Genomic DNA, 17,241 nt, shown 5'->3' on the forward strand with positions numbered 1-17,241 from the left:
CATCCCCAACCCTATTTTGTATTTTATTGAGAGACTGAGTTGCTTAATGCTTGCCTTTGCTGAGGCTGGCTTTAAACTCGTGATCCTCCTGTCTCAGCCTCCCTGGCCACTGGGATTAGAGGCATGCACTACCACATCCAGTTCACAATATTTTTGGTTTTTAAATAGATTCTCTCATCTCTCATTTCACTAGCCCACCCAGAACTTTTTTGGTTTTTTTTGTACCAGGTACTGAACCGAGTCACATTCCTGGCCCTATTTATTAATTCTTTAAATATTGAGACAGGATCTGGCTAAGTTGCTTAGCACCTCACTTAATTGCCAAGGATGGCTTTTGAATTTGAGATCCTCCTGCCTCAGCCTCCTGAGCTGCTTGTATTTCACACATACGCCACTGCACTAGGTCTGCCTCAGGATTTTAATGGCTGCTTATTGCATTTAGGATTGAATAAAAATATTTAATATAGCTAATAATGCTCTGGTATCATAACTGGAATCTTTAGAAGTGGAATTACTTCCTAGAACAATTTGAATCAATTGTCTCCCTACTCTCCTGTATTTTAAACATGGTGGCCAGCTTTTATTCTGTTGCTCATGTAAAGTTCTTTCTTTTTGCAGGATTTTAGCCCTTGTTAGTAACTCAGTCTGATTGACTGTTCTTCCAATTCTTATCCTTTATAATTCTTGCTCAAACTTCATGCATCACAGTATGCTGGACTTTTGATGAAAGCAGTGATCATGCCCAGTTTAAGACACCAGCATATAGCATGGTACCTAGTACACAGAAGGTATTAAAGAAATTTGGCCGAAAAAGCAAATAAGTAGACAAATAATCATTATCCCTCTTTGAAATGAGGTTTGTTATCTCTGAAGGAACAAAAATCAGGACAGCTCTTTTATATAAGTTGAAGAAAGCCCGTAGTCTTGAGAAACTGATAGTTAATTTGAGCGACACCTTGGTGAGATGCAAAGCCAAGGACACTATGAATCCCTTTAATCTTTGTTATGTCCTTTTTTGTCTTTTGCCCATTCACTTGGTCTTTGTCTTTTGACATGTTCCCACATTTAAACATCTAACCATTATATACAGATTTAGCGCTTCCTCAAATGACTCAGATGGCTAAATTGAAATTTTTAAAAAAATGAACAATTGTGGCCATTCCAACTACAAAGGATTTACAACTGAAACACCACATTCCAGCTTCCGGAGAAGTGTAGATTCAATGATGGCTACATGTCCTTTCTACTTCTAGAAATAATTTCTTCCAGGGAGAGACAAGGAAGTAGAGTGTGGTGTGCAGGCATATGTTACTATATGGATGTAAATAAATATTTTCTAGTTAGAACTCATGATGGTAAGATATTTTTATTCTTTTTATGAAAAGAGATTTTAAAAATGTGGACCAGGGGTAAAGCTGGGCAGGGACTTACTATGAACCCTACCTTCAGGTTTGTTATTGTGTATTCGGTTCTCTCTCTGAATGAACATTCCTGTTGCTTTCTCCTCTTCTTTCCTCTCCTTTGCAGTTTCATTGTCATTTCATTGTTTCATCATTGCCAAGACATTAGAAAGCAAGTTTCCAGTATCAAGATCCTTCAACCTGAAGACTTCATCACCCCCTAAGAACAATGCCATCCTCTTGCGTATCTAAAATATAATGTTCAAATTCAGGAAATGTACCATTATACAATACTATTATGTGTTAGAAACTCCATATTCTTATTTAACTAATTGCTCTATTAAAGTTTTTATGTCATTCTTTTCCAATTAAAGATGCAGTCTAATTTCACTCATATTTATCTAACATGTGTCTTTCATCATTCTCTGGAATAATGTCTCCATCTTAGCCTTTTATGACATTTATAGTTTTTGAAGAGTATACACCAATTTTCATTTCAAATTGTCCTCTGATTCATGACTCCTGTGATATGATGAGCCAGAGTAATTTGTTGTTTGTATATTTGTTGGCAGAAATGCTACCTGAGCCATGTACCATCAGCTGAGCACATCAAAGATGCATACTGGATGGATTCTTAGGATGTCAGAGGATGTCATGGTGGTTTTTCTTCAGATTTCTCCATTATATCGTTGCCTTTTCCCCATTATCATTAATAAGCAATCTCTGGAAAAATATCTAGAGACTATTCAAATATACTGTTTCCCAGCAAATTTTGTAGCAAAAGGTTTTAGAATTCCTTGATCACACCTGGTTGAATCACTTATTACCACTGTGGTTGTTACATGGTGATTTTACTCCCTTGTCATTCTTATGATTCATTTGGTGGCTCTAGACAGTAAATAAAGCTTTTCTTTCCCATCACCACTTTTTGAAGTTAATTTAATTACCTCAATATACATATTATAAATATTAAGTTATGGCTAAAACAAGATATTCTACACATCTGGTATTTACTATGGTATGTCTCCCCCTGGAAAGAAAACATGGCCTGAATTTATTTCTGATTTTACTAACCTGAAGGAGATGTTTGAAAATTATATTACAATTCTAAATCTTAAAAAAAAATATGCATATATATATTTATGTATATCTAAAGAATATTTTATATTTAACATCTAAGTTTTCAAGTTTTAATATCTGTAACTATTAAAATATTCAATCTGTATTTGTGTGGCCTCAAAAGTCCAAGTAAAAGTGGAAATTCTCTCTTCTCTGTTTTAACAGCGGCCAAGTTGATTAATTGCAATTGGCCAAAAACTGGCAAAAAAATTTTCTAACCCCATTAACTTATTTTGGTTCTCATTAAACTTTTAAAGTCACTTACTTTCCCTTGTCTATTTCAAGCTTATTTTCAGCAGTGTTTCTTCCCTGGCAAGCATATTTGGAAAACGCACAGATTGAGCACCAGTGTGGGAGGAATTATACAGCTAAAAAACATTCCATGAAACGATCATGGGTATTCCAATTTGTTTCAAGATTAATTATAGTTCTATAATTCCCACATCAAGGCAGTCTGTGGGTTAGAGACTGGGCTGAGAGAGTTGTCATCCTAGTAATGACATTTAAGGCAAATGATTTACTAATGCAAAATCTGTACTATTTTCAACCTAAACTTTAGGAAAAGCCATATAAGCATTAAGAAAAATTAAATTATATAAAACACATTCCCAGCAAACTCTGCCCTATACATTGTAAACCTATGAGAAAAAAAATCTGGTTGAAAAGCTGAGGGCTGATAGTATAACCACGGGAACCATTTAGGAATGATAATTTTAACATCATTACTAATTCTTAACAAGAATCCTGAGACAGAATGAAAAATTATTCTGCGGATAATACAAGAAATGTAAAACAGTTAAGCATATATTACAGATTTAAAGGCTTAATCCCATAAACATTAATATATCGGGTTGTTTCTCTTGACATTGTTCAAACAATAAATTATATATATACAAAACAATTTGTTACTTTCAGGCCTGTCATTTATAAACTGTAAATTTTAAATTGAAAAGTTTTAAGGATAGTTTACAATTCCACTGTGATTTTCTTAGAAATAAAATATTCAAAAAAGTAAAAAGCATGATAAATGGTCACTTTATCTACATCTATCATCCATGTTTGATATGTATATGCATATGTGTGCATAAATATATCTCTATAAATATGTGAGCATAATATATCATTTTTATTGAGTACTTGCTTGCTGAGCACTTCACATGAATTATGATTTCATATAAATTTTGCCATTTAGTCTCTGTAATAGTCCTAGGAGGTGTCTAAAACCATTGTCCCATTTTGCAGTCAAGGAAAGCAAGTCAAAAGGTGATTAAGTTGTTCAGAGCCAGAACTAATGGTACAACCCATTGGAAAACATACCATACGGGTTACATGTCATGTGTTTTGCTCTTAAAATGTATTTAATTAAGTGAATTGGTTCAGACATATTTCTCTCTTTCAAGGCACAGTTATACCATTCACACACACATGGACACACATGGATATTATGGATATTCATATACTTTATACACTCACCAAAGGCATGTGTACATGTACACTCACTCTTTGTTTTATCAAGAGTATGAGGAGATCAGGCAAGCTAAATAGGCCATCCTGGCATATAATTTAATGGAACAATAGCTGTTTTGTGGTGAAACCATTGTTCTGTTGGTCAGTATAATCTTCAAATCCTGTAAGGATCAAGATTGTGAGGATGGGAAGCAAAATGCTACTTCATGGTTTATTATGGTAATAATGGAAGAGGCTGGTCTTACTTCTGTCCTGTGGTGCCCTGTTCTTACTGTGGTATTGACAGCAAAATATATTTGTTCTAGATTTGAGGTTCTAACAGAATCTTTTAGGATTAACAACTAAACTCAAAGGATGTTTCCCAGCTGGTATTATAACTGAGTCTCCAACAGGCAATGTTTTCACTCTATCAAAGCCAGCTATTTTAGCATGATGAGGCACTTGGTGATATCAGTCAATTTCATGGCTTTCCTACCTCATTTTCTTTCCTATTAAAGGGGATTTGTTTGTGCTGATTAGAAGGTTTTCTCAAAGTCCATGGAAGTTAATTCTGGCAGATGTGTTGTAGAAAGTAAAGGAAAATATATATCAACATGGATAAGATGAAGAGGATCTCTTTTCATATTTTAAGAATCCCAATGTAGTCAACATTCCATCAGGTAGACAGCTGTTTTTTCATGGAATGGCGCTCCAAAGGTGTTCAGCACCAGCCTCTTCTTTAAAACAATAACAACAACAAAAACAACAGAAAATTGGGCATAAAATATGTCAATAGCCAAATAATCTTGGTAGGTGAAATAGTATGTCATCGACCCAATGCAAAGCTTCCAACCATACTACCACAGCCACTTTGTCTGCCGACTGTTAACTAATCCTGGGTAGCTGTGATTGATAGAGAGTGTGTATTACCCTTTCCCCATAGTTCTTGAGAGCTATTCTGCAGGGAATGCTTTCTGCCAAACATTTATATGCAACAGAATTTCTTTTCATCCTGCACACATTTCAAAAAGGCTAATCCAACTACCTTTTCCAAAAATATCCTTATTCCTGGCCTTTGTATTCTTCCTAAGATTCTGATGACATGGCCACCCCATTAACCTTGGCCTATGGGCCAGCGTAGGACATTATTTCAGGCTTATAAGAAACATACAACCAGATAGACAACCTCAGTTCCACACTGAAAGGCTTCTCCTTTACTGCCATTGTCAAGGCTAATTCTAATTGAAGCTGTAGTTGACATTCATGTTCCATTGATACTAGCACGTCACTTAGAGCCCTTTTTACAATAAGACTCTTTCTTCTTCTGTTGGCTGATGTTGGGAGCTCCCTGTGATGCCAAAGAGTGCAATTGGCCAAGACTACTGAAGAAATTTTTAGTCCCTTTAATATTTTTGGTTCTCATTAAACACATAGTTTAATGGGGAAGCAAAGGAGAAGGAACATGTGTTGTGAGAATATGAAATGCCAGATTGTGAAGTTTTTTATCTTCTACATTTGCCTCAACTGGTCTCAGACATATGATTTCCATTTAAAAGTGGAATTCTGCTGTGTACACTCAACCTTATGATTCAATAAAATAACACTCAATTCATGGTGTCCGCCCTTGGTTTATAATCAACCCAAGTATCAGGACCAGGTGTTCAGTTTTAGAATCCTTGGAATCAAGCCATGTACTAAGAAAAGTAAATTTTAAAAAAAGAAAGAAGCAAAGAAAGAAGGAAAGATAGTAACTGTGCTATATGAGATGATAGCTATATTAGTTTATTGGATTGTTGCAATTTCTGTATATATCAAACATCATGTCGTATGCCTTAGAGATGTACAATAAAAAAGTTAGGACAAATAAATTCACTTTTGCATCCTAGGTTGCACCCTGAACCCCAAGCCCCAACACCCATCCAAGGATAATAGACACATTTTCTGTTCCTCTGTCCTTGCATTGTGATCACCTAGTGACCTTGCCATCACTGAGAGAGCCCTGTGTTGTATTCCAGTTGCCAGATCTTCAAGGCTTCCTGTACTTGCACCTGTTCTTTTCATTTTTAATAGTTTAAGTATGTTGTTCTCATCTAATGAGCTGGCACTACCACATGTGGATTAACCTATTACTAATTATTAATTCTCTTTGGGAAACTATTATAGCCTTCACTCCCTAGGCTCTGAGACACAGAAATAACCATGATAGACAAGATTTCTTTATACACTAAAATGTTACTCTAGTGGGTGAAGAGATAATAAATGCATGATAACTAATAAATTAGATATTTACAAAGATTACTAAGTAATCACAAAAAATAAAACCATGCAATGAGTTGACCCATGTCGACCCATGATTACACCAGAAAAAGGGAGCTGGAAAAGCTCTTCAAAGGACTGTTATTGACTTGAGCCAGCCATGCATAGACCTGTCCAAAAATTGTGTAGACTTTTATGATTACAGTTTAATGATTCACCTTTGAATAAACATTCAAAATTAAGCCATTTTTTCAATAATTAAAATAATGCTAAGTGTGAGCATTAATTCTTATTTCTCTATATATGTTTTATTTACTCTATTCCTATGATGTAGCCTGAGTGCTCCAAATTTCCAGAAAAATTCTGATATTCCCAAAGACTAGGACTCAGGTTGGAAATTTACCAGAAGATGAGTTACCAAAGAGAACTTGGCAGACAGAAGAATAAATGACTGTTTTTGCTTACTTCCTAGGTACCTCAGTTCACTCTTTCTGCAGGAATGTGCTGGGTATGAGGTTGGTTCAGAAATGTGGGTTTTGCCAGCATATACAGCAAAGACTGATTTCCCAGCAGCTTAGGAGAGGAGAGGATGGAAGCCAGCAGCAGATACTGAATCTATCTATGCGCAGAGATAGGAGGATGAGTTATCAGGGGACTAGTGGTAGGGGGAAAAGAAAATGCAGAGCAGACAGCTTAGAAATGGGGCAGGGGGTGCAGAAGTAGAACCAAGGACAGCTCTGTAGGTTGCCACTCAGGAGTGGTCTTACTGGGCAGATGAGGTTGTAGCAAACTGTTGTTTCGTAAATAGAGTTTGATTCCATCTTATGAATCTTCAAAATGTTTAAGCCTCACCTTCCCTCTTGCTCTTGTGCCCCACATCTGGACAAGGTGAGAAGAAGCCCCAGGTGTTTTCCATTTAGGTGCTGGTAGAACATTCAAAGGAGGCCTTGCCCAAGGTCATTCTTACCCAGTGCCACCTGCCAACCACAATAAAACCCTGCTGTGGTCCTTGATGGCAAGCCATGAAGCCTCACCTTCTTTATTAGTTATAAAATATAGTTGCCCACTGATCCTGCTCTGGCTGCTCAGTTGGCTCCTCTGTGCTCCACATTAGGTAATAAACCTCCCGGTAGACTCTTGCGGTGAATAAAGTAGTATGAGATTCAACTTCAGGCCAGGCTTTTGAGTAGAGATCTGTCCCATCTGCTGGGGTGTTCTCATCCTGGGACAGCAAGTAAAGGAGCTTCCTAGTGTGGCTGGCATCAGAGCAAAGTGAGGGGAAAGAGATGAAGAGCCAGGTTGGACTTTCATGATGGGATGAGGGTCTTCATGATGGGATGGGGGTGTTAGATTACAGGGAACTTTGTTGGCTCCTTTTAAAACATTGCTTTTTACTCTGAATGGAATAAATAAATTCTGATGGGGTTTTTGAGCAGAAGATCGATGTCGTTTGCTTTTGTTTATTTAGTTTACTATAACTCAGTTTAGATATCATTTACACTCCATAAAATTCCCTCTTTTTCAATGCATACAATTCAGAGGTTTTTAGTATATTCCCCCAAATGTGGACCGTCTCATGAATTTCCTGTCATCTTTCCATAGGGACCATGCGCATCTTCTTTGCATGATCCAATTTTAGCATATGTGCTGCTGAGGAGAGCACTTGATGCTCATTTCTGCAGAGTCACACCTACTGCTGAGTTGAGAATAGACTGCAGAAGATCCGTGGTAGGAAGGGGGGCCTGGGGAGTGCATATGCAATCAGTCCCGGAGGGAAGGTTGTGGTTCCAACTAGAGAGGCACTGGGAAACGATGAGGGTGTGTGAAACTCTGGATGTGTTTCAAAGGCACATTCAGCAGGATTTCCTGATGGGTTGGGTGTTACCGATGTCATTCATCTCTGTTCAATATTAGAATGTCTCAGACAGGAAACAGGAACCAAATGGGCAGTCAATTGTAACCCAGGAACACTGAAAAGAGATGAAACTGCTTTGACTTCTGGTGATGGAAATAAATCAAATGGGATGCAGGTTTTATTAAATGAAGGATGGTCCCCCACCTTCAAGGCAAAAACACTAGACACATATTTAAAGACGGTGGGTGTAGATTCTAAATATCAGTGAACTAGACTCCAAAACTTAAGAATGGAATTGAGAATTTGTTAAGAGCTCTGTTAGCTTTCCATGACTATAACAAATATCTGACTCAAATTGACAGAGAAAACATATATTTTGTCTCAGGTGTTCAGAGGTTCCAGACTTCGTTTAGGTGGAGACATTACTTCTAGGTCTGTGGTCAGGGTGCTGGAAGGCAGGGGTGGGGAGAGCCCTATGTCTGGAAAGAAAAAAAAAGGGGGAAGAGGAGGGGCTAGGGTCCCATAATTCCCTTCAAGGGCACACTCCCAATGATCCCAAGACTTTCCACCAGGACCTGCCTTTTACAGGTTCCAATTGATCCACTCTTGGAGTTAAGTGTCCAACCCATTGACCTTTGGAGGACACATAGAATCCTATTTATAACAATAACAAATGACTTAGGACCAAGAGAATGAATAAGCACATGTCTGTATCCCCAGTAAATGGTGACAACCAAATTAACTTGTGTCTAATCATCATTTTAGAAATTTATAGCACGTAACTAAATTTCTTCTGCATTTTATATGTTTCACTATCTCTTTTTCTGTCTTTCTGTCTGTTTATCTCTTTCTCTCCATTTCTCTTTATCACTATTTCTCACTCTCAAGCACACTTGTGAAGGCTGTCTAATTTCACTAAGCAAAAGAGGAGAGTTTCAGGTGAGTTAGGGATTAGCAGGCAGACGTGGGGCTCCTGGACTGTCCGTCAATACCAGTGTTCATAGCACAATGTGCCTCTAGGAGTCAGGAGACTACACGGAGGTTCAGAACTAAGAAGCCAGGAAGGAAGGTTTGAGGACAATCAAGGTGGACAGCTGCCCCTCCTCCTATTTTAGAGCTTTTAATCACCAGAGGCCTTATTTTATATCACAATTAAAAAGACTTGGAAAGCACCTCATCAAACAAGCATGCAAAAATGAAAGCCATGGAGGGCCGATTGGGTGCAGTTAATTTTTAATTATACTCTCTCTCTGCTCTGGCTTTATTTATTGCCAAGCAGCTGGAAGGATAGAATCCACCAGAGGGTAAATCGCTAGTTCTCTGTGAACAGGAATTTCTTTATAGTACATTGTTCAAAAATAGATTACAAGTGAGATTGACACGATTCTGAATAGCTTGTTTTTTCCTCCTTAAATGTCATGGTAATACAATCCTGTCTCAACAAAGCCAAGGTCGTACAGGAGTGCACAAAAGCTGTAGCTCTTAAATTCTTCTTTCTTGCTCCCACTTGAGGAAATGTGTTCAAATCAAGAAGAAAAACATCAATCTTTACATTAAGAAGAAAAAAAAAACAATTAGGAAAAGAATCTACTGGCCTCTTTATATTCAGTTCAACAACCACACCCTTGATCATTTGGGGACTTAAAAAATAAGGCAAATTGTGCTGCTAGGAAAGTTCAGATCTATTTTAAATCTCCTACAGGGCTCTTCGCCAAAACACTGTCACCCTTCGCTGGAACTGTAGCAATCTTTGCAGACTTACGAAATACTTCAGACTGGCTGCATTCCATAGAGACGATGCCTTATAAGGTGAACAGAAATCAGAGCTTGTCCAGGATGTTACTACCGTACGGGATGCTGATACATGACTATATGGAGGGAGGCATAAAATTATGAATAGGAAAACTTCTCTCTGTCTTCCTTTAAGATCTATTGATCGTGGGTAAATTTATGCTCAAAAAATAAAATCAAGAGAATAGTAACTATTATAATTCCAAATTCTCTCAGAGCTCAGATTCAGGGTAAATCTTCTGGGATCACATGCATTCTCAAATACAGATGAAAACAATTATGATCATTTCTCAATAACATAGAAATAAAGCACAGAGCAAATTCCTTGGGAGACATGTTGAAGGGCTGAGAAGGTGTGATGTATACTTAAATACATCAGCACTGTAGGTTTTTATTGTATTTGTATCGTGCTGCATGCTATTTATCAACAGTAAATCAATTTCAGTTTCTCTGTAAACAAATATAAAAAAAATCTAGTATAAAAAGGTTCCGATTCCATCTCACCTTTCAGATGAGACTAAATGGAAGTGCTCAGATCAAGAGTAAGATTTTCTTACTCTTGAAGTTTTGGTTTTTTGTTCTTAAATACCTATTTTTCCTTTTCTGAAGTGGCTTTGCTTCTTGGTAAATCTGCCACAAGGCAGTGCTTTATCTTAAAATAGACTCGATTTAAAACAAATCAAAAACCTGAGTACTGAGCATTGGAATTGGTGAATACTGGTAAGTTCACTTCCATAAAGGTGTTGAACTATCCGTTTTTAACCCAGTTTAACATCTACTCAAATCCCAAGATTGGTATATTTATTGTTAGAGCATTTGAATGTTTCCTTTATAACAGCTCAATCCAGGGATGATTTCTCCCATATGTTTCTAATTTACTCGCACTTAGCTCATCGAAGTCTGGTTTTGTAGAGGAAATGTGATGTCCAAGAAGCTGTTGGGAGGCACTTTTCTTGGAGAAAGGAAGTAATGTTCTTTTATTTTATAGTTCACAAACTGACTCCTAAAGATGTGAATGCATTTCAAATGTATGAAATCACCAAGTTCAAGTATGTTCTAAGATTGGCAAAGGAAGGCTTCCATTTCTAACTGAAATGATGTCACAGTATGAAGTCAAGGCAGACAAGCAAGAAAACCGTTAGACAAAGGGGCCAGAAATTGAATTTCCAGTATTCCTTTCTCTTCAAACTGCCTTTGATTGAGGCCAAAATGCCTGTTTATAGACATTGTCAACCCATGATGTCATATTTCCCAGTAATTCTAGAACAAAGTTAAAGTACTTTGAGCAAATTTGTTTAATAGTCTTAAACTCATTTTAATATTTTAAAGAAGATTTTATTGCTCCATGGAATCCTTCCAATCCTCGATAACAGCATGTTTAAGTTTTGGAAGTTTTGTTTCAGAAGGTTTCAGAGCTGCTGCAGAGACAGTGGAATGTACTGTAGAGCTCAAAGCCTTTAGAGCCACAGTCTTTATTTCTTCTTGCTTTCTCAGCTGTGTGATTTTATATAAAATATTTTGTCTCTGTGCAAAAATTTCTTCAAATATAAAACGAGTGTTCAAACTCACCTGCAATTTTGGTGAAAAAAAGTAAAATCATCTTGAAACTACAGGAACAAGGGTTGGAAGTGCAGTGTCTCAGCACATGCCAATCTGCTTCCTTCTTACTGTGTTCATTAAGAAATCTCTCCACCTTTATTGACAATTAATCTGTGAAAGGATCTTGCCAGAGAAAATAAACCCTTTTTTCAACACATTTCTGGGAATAAAATTCCTATGGCAATTGAGATACATTATTTCTCTGGAGAATGAGAAGTGTTGAATGGAGAGTGAGACTATGTTTTGAACTGGAATTTGAGTGTATTTAATTCAAATTTTGATCATACAAGGTAGTATTTGGACCTCCCTTACAGAAACAAAGAGAAATTCTGAGGAACTTCTAGACTTGCTCCTTTGTTTGTCTCACCTGGATGCTGTTGCCTTCAGCATCTTATCAGGTACCAACAACTGTGGGCTAGATGCTGGTCCAGCAGAACCACTTTGGAGAAGAATGCCCCTGTGTGGATGTGTATTCCACTATAAATCATGCTCTGGAAAAATGGCAAGATTAAAAACATGAGTGAATATATCTATATTCATTTTATCAACTTTGTGTTTCCCTGATGCTTCAATGTCTGCACAAACAGGCTGTAGGCATTCCCTGCTCCAGACCACCTGGTGCATCATTGTGATAAGTTTGGTCTCTGCCAAAGGTTCCCCTTCTTGCCTGCCCAGCTGGGACCTAGTACATTCAAAAGCACCCCGAAACCTCCTGATGCCTTTTGAAGTTTACTCCACTTGATCTTCAAGAAAGTCACTTGCTTACAAGTCCTCACTCTCTCAGCTCCCCACCTGCTTGATTGAACCTCATTCTTGAGAGTTCCTCCATGAGGTCCTCTGTGCAGCCCTCTGTCTCCAGGACTTGTGAGTATAATCCTTGAACTTCATAAAGCTCTCTAGGTGCAATTTTGACAGCACATTGGAGTGATCTTTAAAGAACCCAAAAGCAACACTTCTTCCCTCAACACCGTGGAGTTTAATTTTTCAATGTCTATTCTTCCTGTTAAATTATGAAAATTCTCTTAATTTATAATCTCATTGAACCATATCAATATTCTGTGGTTTGTTTTGCTATATCAAGGTACAGGAGAGTTGGTCAGTGTGCACAGACCATGGAATCTAGCTAACTTAGCCTACGCACATGTCACTGCTGTGTGTGAGATGTGTTGGCTTATCTGCTCCCTGTCTGACACCATGCCCAATTCCTGCCTTCCCACTGCAGTGAAGGCTGGTCTCCTGCCATTCCCCAGGACTGCTTTCATCCCTGTGTTCCTTGAAAGACCATCTATGCCTTTGAGCACTTTCTTGCATGCGTGTCTTACAACCACATTCTGCTATTTGAAATAAAAGTGATTTCAGTCCAGTGTTTATGAGTCCCTTCTCTACCAGCTTCTAACATACATGTGACCTCACCCACTCTCCTTCTCCATTGTTTACTTCGGAGGAAGAAATACCTGTCTGCAGTGCTTGGATAGCAACATACTGTGCATAAGACACCATGCTAAATTCTGCACATACGTAAACTAATCTCATCTTTAACACCGAATTCCTTTACAAAGCTCATGTAAAACTAGGCAAAGGAGCCAACACAATTAGAACTCAATTTCTATTGCTTCATAGGCCATACTAGGCATTCTTAGGCATAGGCTAATAAATGTTCTTCCTTTTACTCGGAATTCATCAATTTATGATTTTTAAAATACTTGTAGCCATTGATTTCCATTAGAGTAATTCTTAAAACCTACTTTAAATTCCTTTTTAAAAATAAATCCTACCATTTTATTATGTTTTTTTTTGTATTCTCATTAGTGTTATGCAATACACTTAATTGAGCCTATTTTCTATGTTCCACAGTGACCATAACAAAGTGAATTTAAAAGTATTTTTGCCACTTATCCTCCTCCCTTTGGAAAGTAAACCGACAAAGTGGTTTATCTTGGTCTACAAGTAATGAGAAATGCACAATGAGTACAATGCTTATTTTATATTTCATATGGCTTACTGTACCCATACATTTAGACATATTCCACAAAAAGACTTTTTAAAAATTTTTTATTAAAACAATCACATTTATCTCAAACCATTTCTCCAGAATATGGTCATGTTATCAGAAAATCTGTGAGCAACTTGTCCAGCTGAGAGAGTAGAAACTCATAACTCACTGTCGGGCCACTGGTGTACTGTGCAAGCTGAAATTAAAACCGTGTCTGAAGACAGATTGACATTCAAGGCCAAGTTTCTACCATCTCCTACAATTGATGATGGAATTTAGCTGGACAGGCTCATCTAGACAAGTTGAAAAATTATTTCATATCCTGAACTCAAATGATTAATAAGTATTTTATTCCTCTCAATAAATCACAGATTTATTGAAGATATATGAACAGGCTTTTCTATGTCCAAAGTGCATCAATAAAGAATTTTATATATGTTAAGGAAAAAGTGCCTTCCAAGTTATAAATGTTAAACACGTTATTGAATTCCTAAAGGAGAATACTAGAATGTCGTCTCCATCAAATGCACTGGGCTTCCTTTTGCTCTAGTAATCGTGCAAAATCAGGAGCTGTTTCTAATGTGTTCTGTTTCTCTGGCTCCTCCATCACTATCCAGAAAGAAGCAAAACTTTTGAAGAAATAACCAAAATTTTCAACCTTGGCTTCCATAGATCATTTCAAGCAATGTAAAAATCTCAAAGTGGGACTTATACATTATGAGGGAAAAAGAGTGCAGTAGACATCTCTCTCTTACAGAAGGATACACACTGCACACAGCTGCACAATTTACTTCCCAAAGTGATAGGATCCAAGGAGCTTAACAGTATCATAACCAAAGTTAAAAAGAAAGTCATGAATACAAAAAGCCCCAGAACTTTATGAGAGATTATGATAATCTTCTATAAACTCATGGTTTTTCCTCTGCGCAAATAAAATTTGGAAGGATCATCAGGAAACAAGTGCATATTAAATTGAACAAAATGCTATTTAAAATATATCATGTATTTATTCATGTAACATTTTGATAGCATTTTTTATACTAAAGCAGATTATGCTCTATGACATGAGTGGGCCTCTCAGTCACTGTAACTCCTTAAGAGTGGTGACTGAGGTTTTCCAAAGAACCAATTCTTCCTCATGACTACACCAGAGAAATCCTACCTGCGTTTCTAGCCAGCCTGGCCTTCCCAGCAGAATTTCAGATATGAATGAAAAATCATAGTGAGACCCTCTCTCTAAATAAACACAAAATAGGGCTCTGGGTGTAGCTCCGTGGTTGAATGCCACTGAGTTCAATTCCCAGTACCCACCTCCCCAACAAAAAATGCAAAATCATCTCAGATCTGAATGTCCAGACTGTTGACTTCAGACCTGCCAGCTCTCCAAAATCCAGTGAAACAGTTCTCTAAAACAAATGATAAGTCTCTCTCACTGTCTCTTTCATTAGGAAATATTTATATAGTAACTCTTTTTTCCCTGGGGAGCCTTGACTGATAATGCAATGATTCAGAGGGAAACAGGAGGAACCAGGAATAGAAATAAGGTGTTTGATTTCATATATAGATTTGATGTGGAAGTTTGCTGGCATACTTATCATGTAGAAAAAGTCCACAACATTAAGGACACAAAAACCTAAATAGCAGTTTTATTTTAAAGTTGCACAACACAAGAAAAAAGTAGATCATGTGACTTAAAAGAAATGGGAAAATCAATTCAATAGAAAGAATAAAGAGAATAATTGAATATTGCAAAAGAGTAAGATGGAGCCTCATGACATTATCTTCTTGAACACTGATTCACCTATGATATTCAGAGGACTTGAAGGATTTAAGAAAGAACCAACAGGAGAACCAACAAATATAATTAAAATTCTTACTCCTCCTTCAAAGGCTGATGGATAAGAAAAAAAGTGAATAGGCAAAAAGTATAGGATAGTTAAATAATGTAATTTATAAACTTGAAATATTGCATTCATATAATATACTAATATGCATAAGTTATATATTTGAAGATGTGCAGGTTACAAACTACATTTTTGAACATTTATGAAAATTAGCCATATAAATTTACCAAGGAATTTTCAAAAAATTCCATCAAGTTAATAGTATGACTGTTTAAACAAAAGTATACCTCAAAAATCTTCAAATGATTTTAAAATATAATGCTATTGAATTATTGGATTCACAGGAAATCACAAGAGCAATTATAAATATTTTATATTCAATGATAAATTAAGTACTACCTATAAAATTATGAGGGAAAAAATAAAACATTTTTGAAACATAAATTTATAGCTCAAATGTATTTTAGCAGGCTTAAACACTCATGAGTTTGGAAAAAGAAAAAAAATCACAAATGAAACATATAATAATGATGGAATTGGGGCTGGGGATGTGGCTCAAGCGGTAGCACCACATAAAAATAAAAAATAAAGATGCTGTGTCCACCGAAAACTAAAAAATAAATATTAAAACCATTCTCTCTCTCTCTCTCTCTCTCTCTCTCTCTCTCTGAAAAATAATAATGGAATTGTAAAAACTAATAAACTTAAAGAAAGTAAAATAATATATTTATAAACTGGAACACCTAAATTAAATAGATAAAAATTTTTAAATATGTAAATAGAACATTTTATAGAAGACATTGAAACCTCACAGGGGCTGAAGGGCAGACATAGCTCAGTGGTAGAACACATGCTTAGCAGTCCTGGGTTCAATTCCTAGAACACACACACACACAAAATCATGTGTCAATGAGTAAATATTAAATAAATTAAGGAGCTAATGAGAGAATGAAAACATTGCCTTCTCCCAAAGCACCAGAATCTTATTTTATTTGTAAATGATCCTAACCTTAGAGGAAAAACAGACAAACTGGAAGTATAGAAAATAAAATTTGTTTTATACCTTGAAGCACTTGAAATAAAGTTGTCAACATAATGCCCTAATGCCACCAAGCATTTTAGTATCTTTTTTCTACAAACAGGGCATTATCTTACATAATTTCAATATAATCCTCAAAATCAAGAAATCAGCATTGATAAAATGATGCACTATTATCTAAGCCTCAGGTCCAATTTATTCAATTGTTTCCATAATGTTGATTATAGCAAAAATAATCAACTTCTAGTTACACATTATTTTCAGTAAAAAATTCATCTCAATTCTTCTAAAGTCTGGAAGAGCTCCTCAATCTTTCCTTGATTTCCTTGACTTTGATGTTTTTGAGTATTTCTGTTGGGTGTCAATTTTCCATGGTTTTCACATAAGCCTACATATCCTGCAAATAAAGATACTGCATGTCTTTGTTCTAGACTATTATTCCAAAGACAACTGTATAGAAAGCAGCTTCAAAAGAAAAGAATAATTTCTCCAACTGGAGCAAAGGACAGGCATGCTTCTTGCCCATTATAAAAGATTCAGGTTCCCTAAAATCATGATTCTTCCCATGTAATGCATTTCACTGGATGAACAGGTGTTAAATGGTCCCCTTTGTGCTGCCTGGAAGAAGGAACCTTATGCAACCATGCAAAAGCTGCTGCTCTAGCTATTGTTATTTCTGTGCATAATAAAGTCTTTGTCTTTGGCCTACAAGTCTGATGTCTTAACAAGCTAACATTTTCCCTTTTAAGAAGCATAAAATCTTGGACCCTCACAGTTCTTAAGGCTCAGAGGTCAGTTTTTAATAGAATGTCTCTCAATTTTATTTTGTCAGATATTTTCTTATGATTAGATTTAGGAAACTCCTTAATTTGGAGATATATATATATATATATATATAT

At 36.4% G+C, this 17,241-nt stretch overlaps 1 non-coding gene across 1 annotated transcript; it reads right to left on the reverse strand.

The window, feature by feature from the left end:
* Nucleotides 1-7,779: 7,779 nt before the first annotated feature.
* On the reverse strand, nucleotides 7,780-7,884 carry LOC113200240 (U6 spliceosomal RNA). Its single transcript, XR_003303015.1, has one exon. It is a non-coding gene; the product is annotated as a U6 spliceosomal RNA (small nuclear RNA).
* Between the last annotated feature and the right edge of the window lie 9,357 nt (nucleotides 7,885-17,241).

The sequence above is a fragment of the Urocitellus parryii genome, chromosome 9 (genome assembly GCF_045843805.1).
Source record: "Urocitellus parryii isolate mUroPar1 chromosome 9, mUroPar1.hap1, whole genome shotgun sequence".
NCBI classification, from domain to species: Eukaryota; Metazoa; Chordata; class Mammalia; order Rodentia; family Sciuridae; genus Urocitellus; species Urocitellus parryii.